Genomic DNA, 10660 nt, shown 5'->3' with positions numbered 1-10660 from the left:
TGTCCAGAAATAAACAGAGTATGACGGACACGAAGTCGTGGAGAAAAGTGGGAGACAGACTTTGGTCTCGGTCAGACGAGACTAACCAGTCGACCGGTCGAGCAAACACTACCAGTTGGCGAAACTCGAACAGGGGGGGGACGGGGGGAATCGAGAGGTACAATTCGACGTTAAAAACCGAAACATAAAGTACTCCTGGTATATCCCTGAATATGTTCATTTCTACTTCCAACTGGTAGATTACTCCGTGGGTTTTGTACATATCTTAAACCAATAAGGACAACAAGGACAATGTTTGAGTAAACTACTACTTTCGAAAAAAATAAGGGGAATAGCAGGTACAGGAGAGAAGGTTGGTGAGGAGAACAAAATACATTTTGACACTGACAACGGTGTCTACGAGACAGTTAAACCGTCACTTATTAATGGTCACTCATTTAACACGTAAAGACGTACGAAAACGTTTATAATAAACATGTTACAACAGGGTCGTTATTGTTGAAATGGGTTGACTTTAAGGCGACGTCGTCCAACAATTGTCTACAAGGTCTCATTTCGACCCAGGAACGAGTCCCTGAAATTTGACCATCCACCGAGAAGGTGGAAAAGTGTGGTTGTGTACTTACAACCGAACTACTAATTACGCACCGACGTACCTATAGCTACCGGAGACATCGCGATGTACTAAGACTACAACGTAGACACGGTACTCCAACGCTACGAAAAGGTTTGGGACTGTTTCTTTTCCTACAAGGAGGTACAGAAAGAACAATCCGCATACGGAATAAAAAGAGGAGTGAGCAAGGGTTAGGAGTAATTACACTCGTGTAACGTACACTTATCAGTAGTCAGGGGTGTAGCTAGCCCGACCGTACTGAAGTATGCCTTTAATCGTGACCTCTGTTTCCCTCCGTCGTTAGTTAAGTCACGGTGTCTTTGGTTAGTAGTTTATACTACTTGTTCCAAGGGTTAATCGCCTTTCGAGAGAGCACCACATATAAAGGGCAAATTTAGGTCACCACTTATACGTCAGATCTGGATACCGCGAATAAAAAGGTAATACAAGGCTAATTATTTGTGCTCCTCGGAGCAACAACGTCAAATACAAAGCTTAATATTACTACATACCGTGCAACATTTTAGTTTCCTCTTCACATATTTACAATGTAGAGTTGAGTGTGATGAGCAAGCCCCACGTGTATCCCCACTTCAAGATGTTCCTTCACTTATCTAACGTCACGTACACACACGCGTACCGAGCGCACTAGCACCCTAATACGTCGACGTCTCTGAGCCCCCGACAAATGAGTATAAATCGACGTGCAGCCCTCACTAACGAGACCCCTTTACTCTGTCCGTCTCCGGTCTGCTCTCGTCTGTGCGGGTCGATTGGTGTTTACCGGAATAGGCGTGACTAACGAGAACACACTGCTCGGCATAGTTTAGGCGGCTTACTGTAAGACAGAGATGGAATGAATGTGCTTTATGTGTCTTACCATACAAGGCCTACTGCTACGTGGCCCGTTTAGGACCGACGCATGCACCACACACACTTTTTCGTGGACAGTAGCCTCCGTTGGTAATCACATTTGGTCCCGACAGGTTTGATGCCGGCCCCCCGGTTTACGCCGGGCGACTGATAAAACTTAGCACAGAGTCGTTTAAGATCAAAATTATTACTTATACCAGGGTGTATTAGTTTTGAAACAACAGAAATAGAAAGAGACATTTATATTTACATTTAATTAATAGTCAATCATAAGTACACACTATTCTGGTGAAAGTTTATTTCGTCAGGTAGATACAACCTTTGAAAATAGAATTATTCGTTTTTCGGTTTAACTGAAGAACTGTACAGTTCGAACTTTTGTGGGAGACTAAAGAGGAAAATTATTAGTTAGACCTCCAAGACCAAAATTTCCTAACTGACGGTTGTGAGTATTCCTAGTAAATGGATGTAAACTACTAAAGCGATTGAATATTGACTTGAATACTCCGTTATATGGAGACACCACCGGGTCGGGAAGCATATATAAAAACACCGGGAGCCAACTTTTTTTTTCTTTGTTGGGACCACATTTGTGTAGTCTTTCCACTATTCTATCGTTTGTACTTTAAGGAAATTAAACTCTTGCAACTAATTATGATAGAGGTTTTTCTATTTTTATATATAATACATCTACTTTCACGTAGAAAGAAACAATAACGTTAAGATCGACGCAGGACAACAAGGAAGGTATCATGAATTTTCGGGCGTAACGGTAATTGTTCACGAATCGTCGTCCACATTTACGACACACTGTAAGAAAAGTATAACACGCAGGCATCTGGGCCGACTGGGATGCACCTTCAAACCCATTGAAATTATGCGACTATTAAGTTTGCAATATTTCGCGGACGTCGTCGCAATTGACACCAGAACGAGAGCGACGGGAAGTACGAAATCAATAATAAAGATAACAGAATTAGTGTTCTTTCCTTTACAAATAACTGATGATCACATTTAATAAACACATTACACAATTTATCAGGAAGGGTGCACGAAATTACTCGGAAAATAAAAGTAAAAGTCCAAGTATAAACATAAACACGGAGAAGCAACCGTACAAGAGTAAATGACGGACACGACATCCGGGAAAGGACCCTCACCACACCCTCTCTTTGAGGAAGAGCATCTATTGAAACCCTGGAAATCGGAAACGTCTGGTACATGTAGTCGCCACTGGTTTGAGTTAAAGTAGGCCCGGTGATCGTAATCCAACGAGAGGTTTCCCGGCCAACATAGAATTTATATATTAGCAAGTATATATTTATAAATTATATATATTTGCATACATAAGTATAAGTAATAACGGAGACCGTAACCTAATAATACCCTATCCCATTATTGAAGTGTTAATTGCATGTAGACTTTCGCTCTTCAGATCCCGTTTATTAACCGCCCAGAGAAGGCACTCTTACAGTGTTTTACTAACTTTTTTGTTTCGGTTTAACTTTAAAACTTCGTTTTTTAGGTTAAGACTGGTTTTAAGTATAAACTCTACGAACACCCTGTACACGAATACTGTGCCGAGACATTTAGCCGTACATTGGCATATTATTTGAATAATATAGAAAGTCTCGCAGAACACCCCGGTGTAATTTACTTCAGCGTCGCCTAAACCGGGCCCGGAACTCAAACTGTGGGGACACTACATCTACGATTTCGGAAGAATTGGTGTGATGTCCTTTCCCCTTGGTGGGAGGTTTATATCGGAGAAATCTCTCTTACACAATAGTCATCTGCGGGGCAGGCAATTTGTCTAGACTCATAGTGATATGTACATTCGTCCGAGTGTGTAAATATACATCACATAAAAGGGATATTGTTATACTTGATTTTAAATGGACGAGTAAGGTGACTAAATATTTCACGGAAAAACAAGTTTATTTTAATATTCTCATATCGTTATATATGTGAATAACTTAACGTGGAAGGTCAGAGTCCGGGACGGACTGTTAGCCAGCACCTTTTAGATTTACTTATACATCGGCATCGTTGTGGCGTCAATATTCGGAAGTGTCCGTTGCGAAATTAATAGACGAGTTCGTCTACCTAAAAGCACCTTACTTGTTCCACAAAAAAGTTATAAAATTTATAAACTTCTCAGTCGCATTAAAACCGGCAGATAACGCCTAATTGGCCACCTGTCTAGTGACCAAGCAAAAGTAGACCCTAATTAAGTTAGGACTCCAAAAGAAAAAGGATTATATCCAACGATACCTACATGTAAGTCTGTTTTATTTTTTTCGAATAATGGATTGAGTTGTACGCACGGAGCACTACCTCCCCGCCCCCCCACCCCCCCAACTTTTTGTTCTAACACCTTAACGTACTCTAACTGCCTGTCCATCCTATCCCGTACCTATTGTAAGTCGAATCCGGTCGAAGTTCCATACTTATTTAGTACTCACCTTTTTTTTTCTTTCTGAGTTTACCTCGTCCTATAACCCTATTAAGGTGCTCGACAAAGTAGAGTTTCCTTGTACACAAACAGACATTTGAGTAAATCTCAGAAGAAGACTGACAGGTACAACACACAGAGGTCCGTCGTGTGATTCCAAAGCATGGAGACATGTCCCAGTAGAGACACTGGTTCAGTTAAAGCAGGGTATATGCAGGAATCCTGAAGTCAAATGTAATTCCTTTTAAGACCTTTTTTAAGACCATTACCATATATTTGAAGACCTCATCGCCACTTTGAGTTCTAACCAGTTACATTGGCGACAGACTTTACCTCACATTGACTATATACAGTATTGATTGTCCTTCCTCCTTATCTTCCAACCATTTGGACGCAAACTTGCATTTCCCCATAACGATGTTGTTTAACAACCGGCGTTAACGGACCTTCGCGTGCTATCAAGCAGAGAGCGTGCGATGTCCTGTTCAGATGACGTTAAATCCAACGGGATGCCATAAATAAACTACAAAGAATCACACTACACACATACGCAATGATTACATTCAGGCAGACTGTAGAATACAACCTCTTTGGACAATTTATATACTTATTGAAAACAAGCTACAAAATCTAATACCTTGGAAAATTTGGAAAACACTTTTTAATAGCCTTCATTTTCGCTAAATTGATTTATCAACTTTGAATACTTTTTAAGACCCCGCGGACACCCCGTAAAGGTTTGATCCGTTATTCTAATGAAATTATCCAAAGCAAAAGTGTGCTCTTATTTTGAAATGAAGGTTTCTTTTTAGGAAAATGAAAGTAAAGCACCTCTCAACACTCATATCATTGAATGTCATGGCACTATGGATACAAACAGCACTTTAAAAAGCAGGAACCACCTTAAACATAAAATAAAACAGGACAAAACCCTCCATAAAGCAGATTCATGGCACTATTAAAATACAAATAAGACATTAAATGGTATGATATGTTGCCAGTAAAGTAAGTTCTGATTTAAATAGGTTACCTAAAATCTATAAAGTAAATCTGCGTAATATTTATTTATTGTAGTTCTTTTTTTCAACAGAATGTGATTTTATTTGACGTCATAAACATTTGGATGAATTAATCTTTTTGCTATAAATTGGCTTGGTTATTTTTGTCATGATTATCTTGATCTTGATGCAAAAGGTCAAGTAGCATGATAATTAACTTTTAACCAAGAACAGTTTCATTTCCTAAATTGCATGCCTCTATAATAGGAAAACTAGATTACAACCAGATGTCCCCCCCTTCTCACTGTTTAACTTGTATAAATCAGGTCTTTTGTAGTCGATATCTCTTCCTATGTGTGTGTTCAGTTCTACAGGAATGTGGCAGCACAATGACCGTCATAAAATGGCTGCTCTTTCATCGTAACGGGTGGCCTTATTCTTTGATGTAATGATGGCAGCGTTGGGTGGAGAGAGGGATGGATGTTATTAGACGGGGGTCGAGGCTCACGTGGGGGCCATTCGGCGCAGACAAAGTGCCGTTCCTCTCCGCCTCATATGTTTCACATTACTGCTCTTACCTGGGCTAATTTTTACACACCACGCTCCTCAGATTGTGCCTTCAGGCCTCCAATCTGAAGCTTTCTCTGTGTCTTCCCGCCGTCTTTCAGATCTGTTTATGACGATATTTTAAACTTGCTCTCAAATTGAACACACAAATGGCGGCGGTGTACCATCAATCATCCAGCCAGCCCCCCCTGGTATGTGTGGATGGTGGCGTACACTGTGGAGCAGCATGTGGCTCGCAGTAAGGTGACACACAACAAGCTTCAGTTCATTACACGCTCCCCTGGAAACTAGAACAACAACAACCAAAGCCCTGTTTTTAATCTACATTATCTTTTTGATTATTTTTCCTTTGATATTTGTGCTTCTGTCTCCCGTTTTCCTCTCATCTCCAGATAAAACAACTCCACCAGTTTTGATGAGATCACTGCAAAACCGAATGACCGTTTTTGATGATAATTGTTATTTACATAAATTAACCGTCTAGAATATTTGCAATTGAAATAAGGGGAGCGGGGTAGTTAACAGTCTGGAAATCTGCTCTTCTCCATAATGTACGCATCGAGAATGACGTTTCGACTGACTGAAAGCTGTTCATCTATGAAATAAAAGAAACTGAGTGACCTATTAAATTGTATTATGTTAATGGTGGAATTAGCAGCAGACTGTGGAATACCATCACATTCATTATGGTCCCAATAACAAATGATTCTCTCTTGAGGCCATGTTAAAACATTTTGTTCCCAGTTGGGAATGAGTTGCTTAGCTGAAGACCTTCTGTGGATTACTTTAAGTTCAGAAAAGCAGAATGTGTCAAGAAAAAGCTACAAAAATGATTATGACTAAAATCGCTTTATATGTTCTCTCTGTGCGAGTAGCTAGTACAGATTTGCGCCATTTGTACACACTGTCAAAAGAATGAAGCGTTCCTCAGTCCTCTGAAGTGCGTCCAAAAGAACATGGGCAATAACGAGGGCTTGGCTTCTCTCTTTCTCGTAGTCCTGAAGGCCATTAGCGGGGGAAAAAAGCTCTTTGCTGCATCTCCATTCGGCTAAATGACTATCTTTGTCCCAATGGCCTTTTTTCCCTTGGAGACACTCGTTGCCGAGTCTTTCCCACTGGCTTCAAACGGTGGGTGTGAAAGTACCAGCCGCTGTGGCGGAGGATTAGCAAGGTGAAAGAATGTGAGGGGTTGTTGAGCCTGAGTTGCAAACATGAATCAGAAGGAGATAATGAGGAAGGATCCAATCAAAGGAATAGGACTACTCTTAGAACAAAGACAGGAAGAGATCCCGTGATATAACTCAGCCAAAGCCACATCAGTGTGTGATTCAGGTCGGCAGCTAATTGAATGGATGCCTTTATTGTATGAGGTAAGATTCAACACTACACTGACTCACCTGATACTTTGACACCCTTTCTCTCACATACTGCTTTACCGTAAGCCAGTGCTTCCGCTCATCACTCATACAGCTGGTTGATTTCTTGTCATCTTCGCCCGCGCAGTGCATTTTCATAGTTCAATAGTCCAAATTGGATATTGTTTATGATGCATGATATTGAAAGCCGACAGTCTCCCGAGGGACCGGCGACAGCCTCGTCGACTGAGTGAACAAGCTAACAAACAGATACAAGTGATTTTTGTTGATGCTCCGAGGCATGTAGCTCCCCGAGCACGACGAGGGGACGCTCATTCTATATTTATGCCACCACTGAAGTGTCAGAAATATTGATGACCCTGGGCAGAAATTAGCCTGCTTGTCGAAGTAGAATAGTGCAAATGCAGGTTGTTTTTTTCCTTTTCATCCCGCGCAGCGCTTTCAGTCTTTGCAACACTCATCAAGTAACCAGAAATTGTGACTGAACAAGCACAAAGCCCCGACACACTGGATCATTGTCAGTCTAAAATTAAACCAAACACATCTGTCATTTTCTTTCCCTAATGCACAAAAACGCTGCAAGGTTATCAAAAGTTACTCGCCTAATTGAAGTGAGACAACTTTGTTTCACTCTCTTGCATTCGGGATCTGTCACTAAATAGAAAAGGAGGAAATAAACAAGACTACATTGACGTTTCTAACTTTCATCCAGGCGGAGGGAAATTGTTTCGGGGTCAGGCACACCCTGTTTTCTTTGTGTTGCCAACAGAGTTACTCTAATTCAAAATCCCTTTTCACAAGCCTCGGACTTGTAAGTAAAAGATGAAAGCATCGATTCTTGTCTTGGATCGATTCCTCTATTTCCTTGATTCAAAGTTCAGCATCAAAACTCTTAACCGCAAAAACTGCCAGGCCGGGGGGGGAGAAAACCATCAAAAAAAATAACAACAAAAAACATCAGCGGCCCGGAGAAGACAATGGCAATTGATCAGGCATTCGGCGAGAGAGGTGGCATGTCTCCTATCAGATTCATTAGTTTTCCGGCCGCTCTGACATTTCCATTTGCACACTCCAATTGACAAAATAAAATACCCGTTCGGCTCTCATCTCTCAGCACCACGCCGGGTAATCACTCCTCCACTGCACCACACTCTTCCCCCCCCCCCCCCCCCTGCTGTTCCTCCATCCCTCAGAGTGCAGCCTCATCATGACAGGGTATGAAACATAAACAGAAAGTATGTTTTTTTTTTTTTTTGCAGAGGAGTCCGCCTGCCACTGAGCATCCATTCAATCTGAGGTCACTTAAATCACCTCAGGGAAGGGCGCACTTCAACTTTCCATTTTGCTCCCATCACCACCTCTCGTGTGTGTTTTCTCCGTCGGCCTCTCTTGCTCATCCTGCATACCTAAACAACTCCTCCGAAGTGCAGCCATCTGCTAGAATTATCATCAGCATCTCCCTGCCGGCCTATTGACTGGCCACACACTCGCGGGGAGTCTCTCAGACATCCATTTCATTTAAACGCAACTTTTGGACTCCTCCACGTTAGGGGTCAAACAGGCTCCGTTCAAAAAGAGACTCTGAATTGAGGGTAAATTATACAAATTGAGTGGCGGGAGCGAAGGCAGAGTCTGGGCGGCTCCGTGAACCCAGACGACCTCGGGTTTTCTTAATGATCTCATTGCCATGGAGACACATTGGATGATTATGCAGCAGAAATGCCTTGCCCTTGCTTATTTATGTATTTTATACTTTGGTCCTCCATCGCCACCTCATCCTCCCAAACATCCGTCACACTGTTGCCTCTCCATTCTCCTCAGTCTCCTCCTTTCCATCTTTCTCCATTCCAATATACATTCATCGTCCTCCCTCCTCTCTCCCTCGCCATACATTCATCTTCCCACTTTCTCAGAACTTCAGCCATTTGGAGCAGGCGGTGGCAACACGGCGAGAGACTTTGGTCAAATCTGATGATGCTCCTCTCCAACGGTGGCATTTAATCAATCCAAATCTTATTTTGGGGATGAGCAGGGGGGGCAGTTGTTTTTTTCATGAGCTTCTCTATAATGGAATAACACAGCCAGAAGGCCAGATTCCCTCATCACCGGGGACTCCATAGATTGAGGTGATCGAGTTATTTGAAGATGAATTTTGAATACTGCCTAGCGCGGCTGGCAAAGTCATCACAAATGTGGTGAAACGTTAAAATTCAAAATGGAAATGACAATGGGAAATGGCTAATATTGCTTTGAAGTGGGGCTGCTTTGCATAAAACATATTAAGGGACACTTAAGGGATTGTCTGAATAACATTAAACAGTTGGGGAAAAACACTGTTTATAGTACTTTTTGGCATTTTGTGTTGCCATTTAAAAGAGGAATGTATCTATCCAAATATATACTAGATACAAATCAAAATGTCCCATCAACTTGAGTAAAAGCTTCGCCTGCTAACCAATCAGAGATATGTGTAATACATTCACAAAATGGGCTGCAAAGAAGAATCCAAGTGTCCTGTCTTTTTCCTTCGATTCCTCTCAGGGACAGGAAGATGGCGGAGCTGTGAGACTGCAGGATATGAGCTCTGTATCAGATGCACTATCTGACAGGAGACGCAGCCTGTTAGTTCTCTCACGACAGATGAATGGTGGTCAGGTGTCACACACACACACACACAAACACATGATTATTCTCACACACACACATCAAAAAGGGACACACACGCATCCTCACATGCTATGACTGCAGATGAGCGTTGTAAGAAGTATTCAGAGCCTTGGTTTAAATCAAAGTAATACAACATACTGTAAATCCTGGTGTACGTTTATATTATTTTACAGTATATTATATGTTTTATTTGCTATGAAATGCATTGTATTTGATGAGCTTATTTCTGGGTTTGTGTAAAATATCGATATGAACAGAAACTAGAGCTGCAAAGGAATGCATTGATTCAAAAGTTATATTTCTGCTTATTGAATTTATTGAAGTAGGAAAAATCAGTAAGCTAACCGAAAGCTGTACATTTAGCATTAAACTAAAGTACAGTGACTTCAAATTTGCTACAAAGTGCGATATTTGATTGAATATATTTAGATTAGGGCCGGGACTCGATTAAAAAAATTAATCTAATTAATTAGAGGCTTTTTAATTAATTAATCGAAATTAATCGCATTTTTAATCACATATAAATATTTGACCTGAGAACAGTGAGAAGCAATTTTTTTCACATGGATTTTAGTATACCATTGAATAATGACTGAATACATAAGCTTAAGCAACAAAACATTGTTTATTTTGTTCAAGGTGGTACTTAACCAAGACCAACAGAAAAGTGCAATTTTTGCCATAAAGTGTAGCAATAGCATATTTAGGAATATAGTACATTTCAGAGATTCAGGTAGCCTATAGGTAGGTAGACCTTCTGTAAACTATAACACTTTGTTTTTTAAAGTAAAACACAATACTTTCAAGTACATTCAGAACATTGGAAACCCTGACTATTAGAAAACATCTCTCTGTTGCTTCAGAGGCCATAACAGACTTTGTTGATTTACCAACAGTTGATTTAAAAAATCTAATCAATTTCAGTCCAACTCTCTCAATAACCTTGGCCAAAACAATAAACAGTTCAACATAAAGTGCCAGTTGCACCAACAACGTAATAATTAGTTTAACATAAGTGCCAGTTGCACCAACAACATAATAAATAGTTCAACATAAAGTGTACCATTTAAAATAAAATAAAAAAGTGACCAGTAGATTAGATACTCTA

The sequence above is a fragment of the Notothenia coriiceps genome, unplaced genomic scaffold, assembly GCF_000735185.1.
Source record: "Notothenia coriiceps isolate Sejong01 unplaced genomic scaffold, NC01 NC01_scaffold00031494, whole genome shotgun sequence".
NCBI classification, from domain to species: domain Eukaryota; kingdom Metazoa; phylum Chordata; class Actinopteri; order Perciformes; family Nototheniidae; genus Notothenia; species Notothenia coriiceps.
This window is presented reverse-complemented; position numbering follows the sequence as displayed.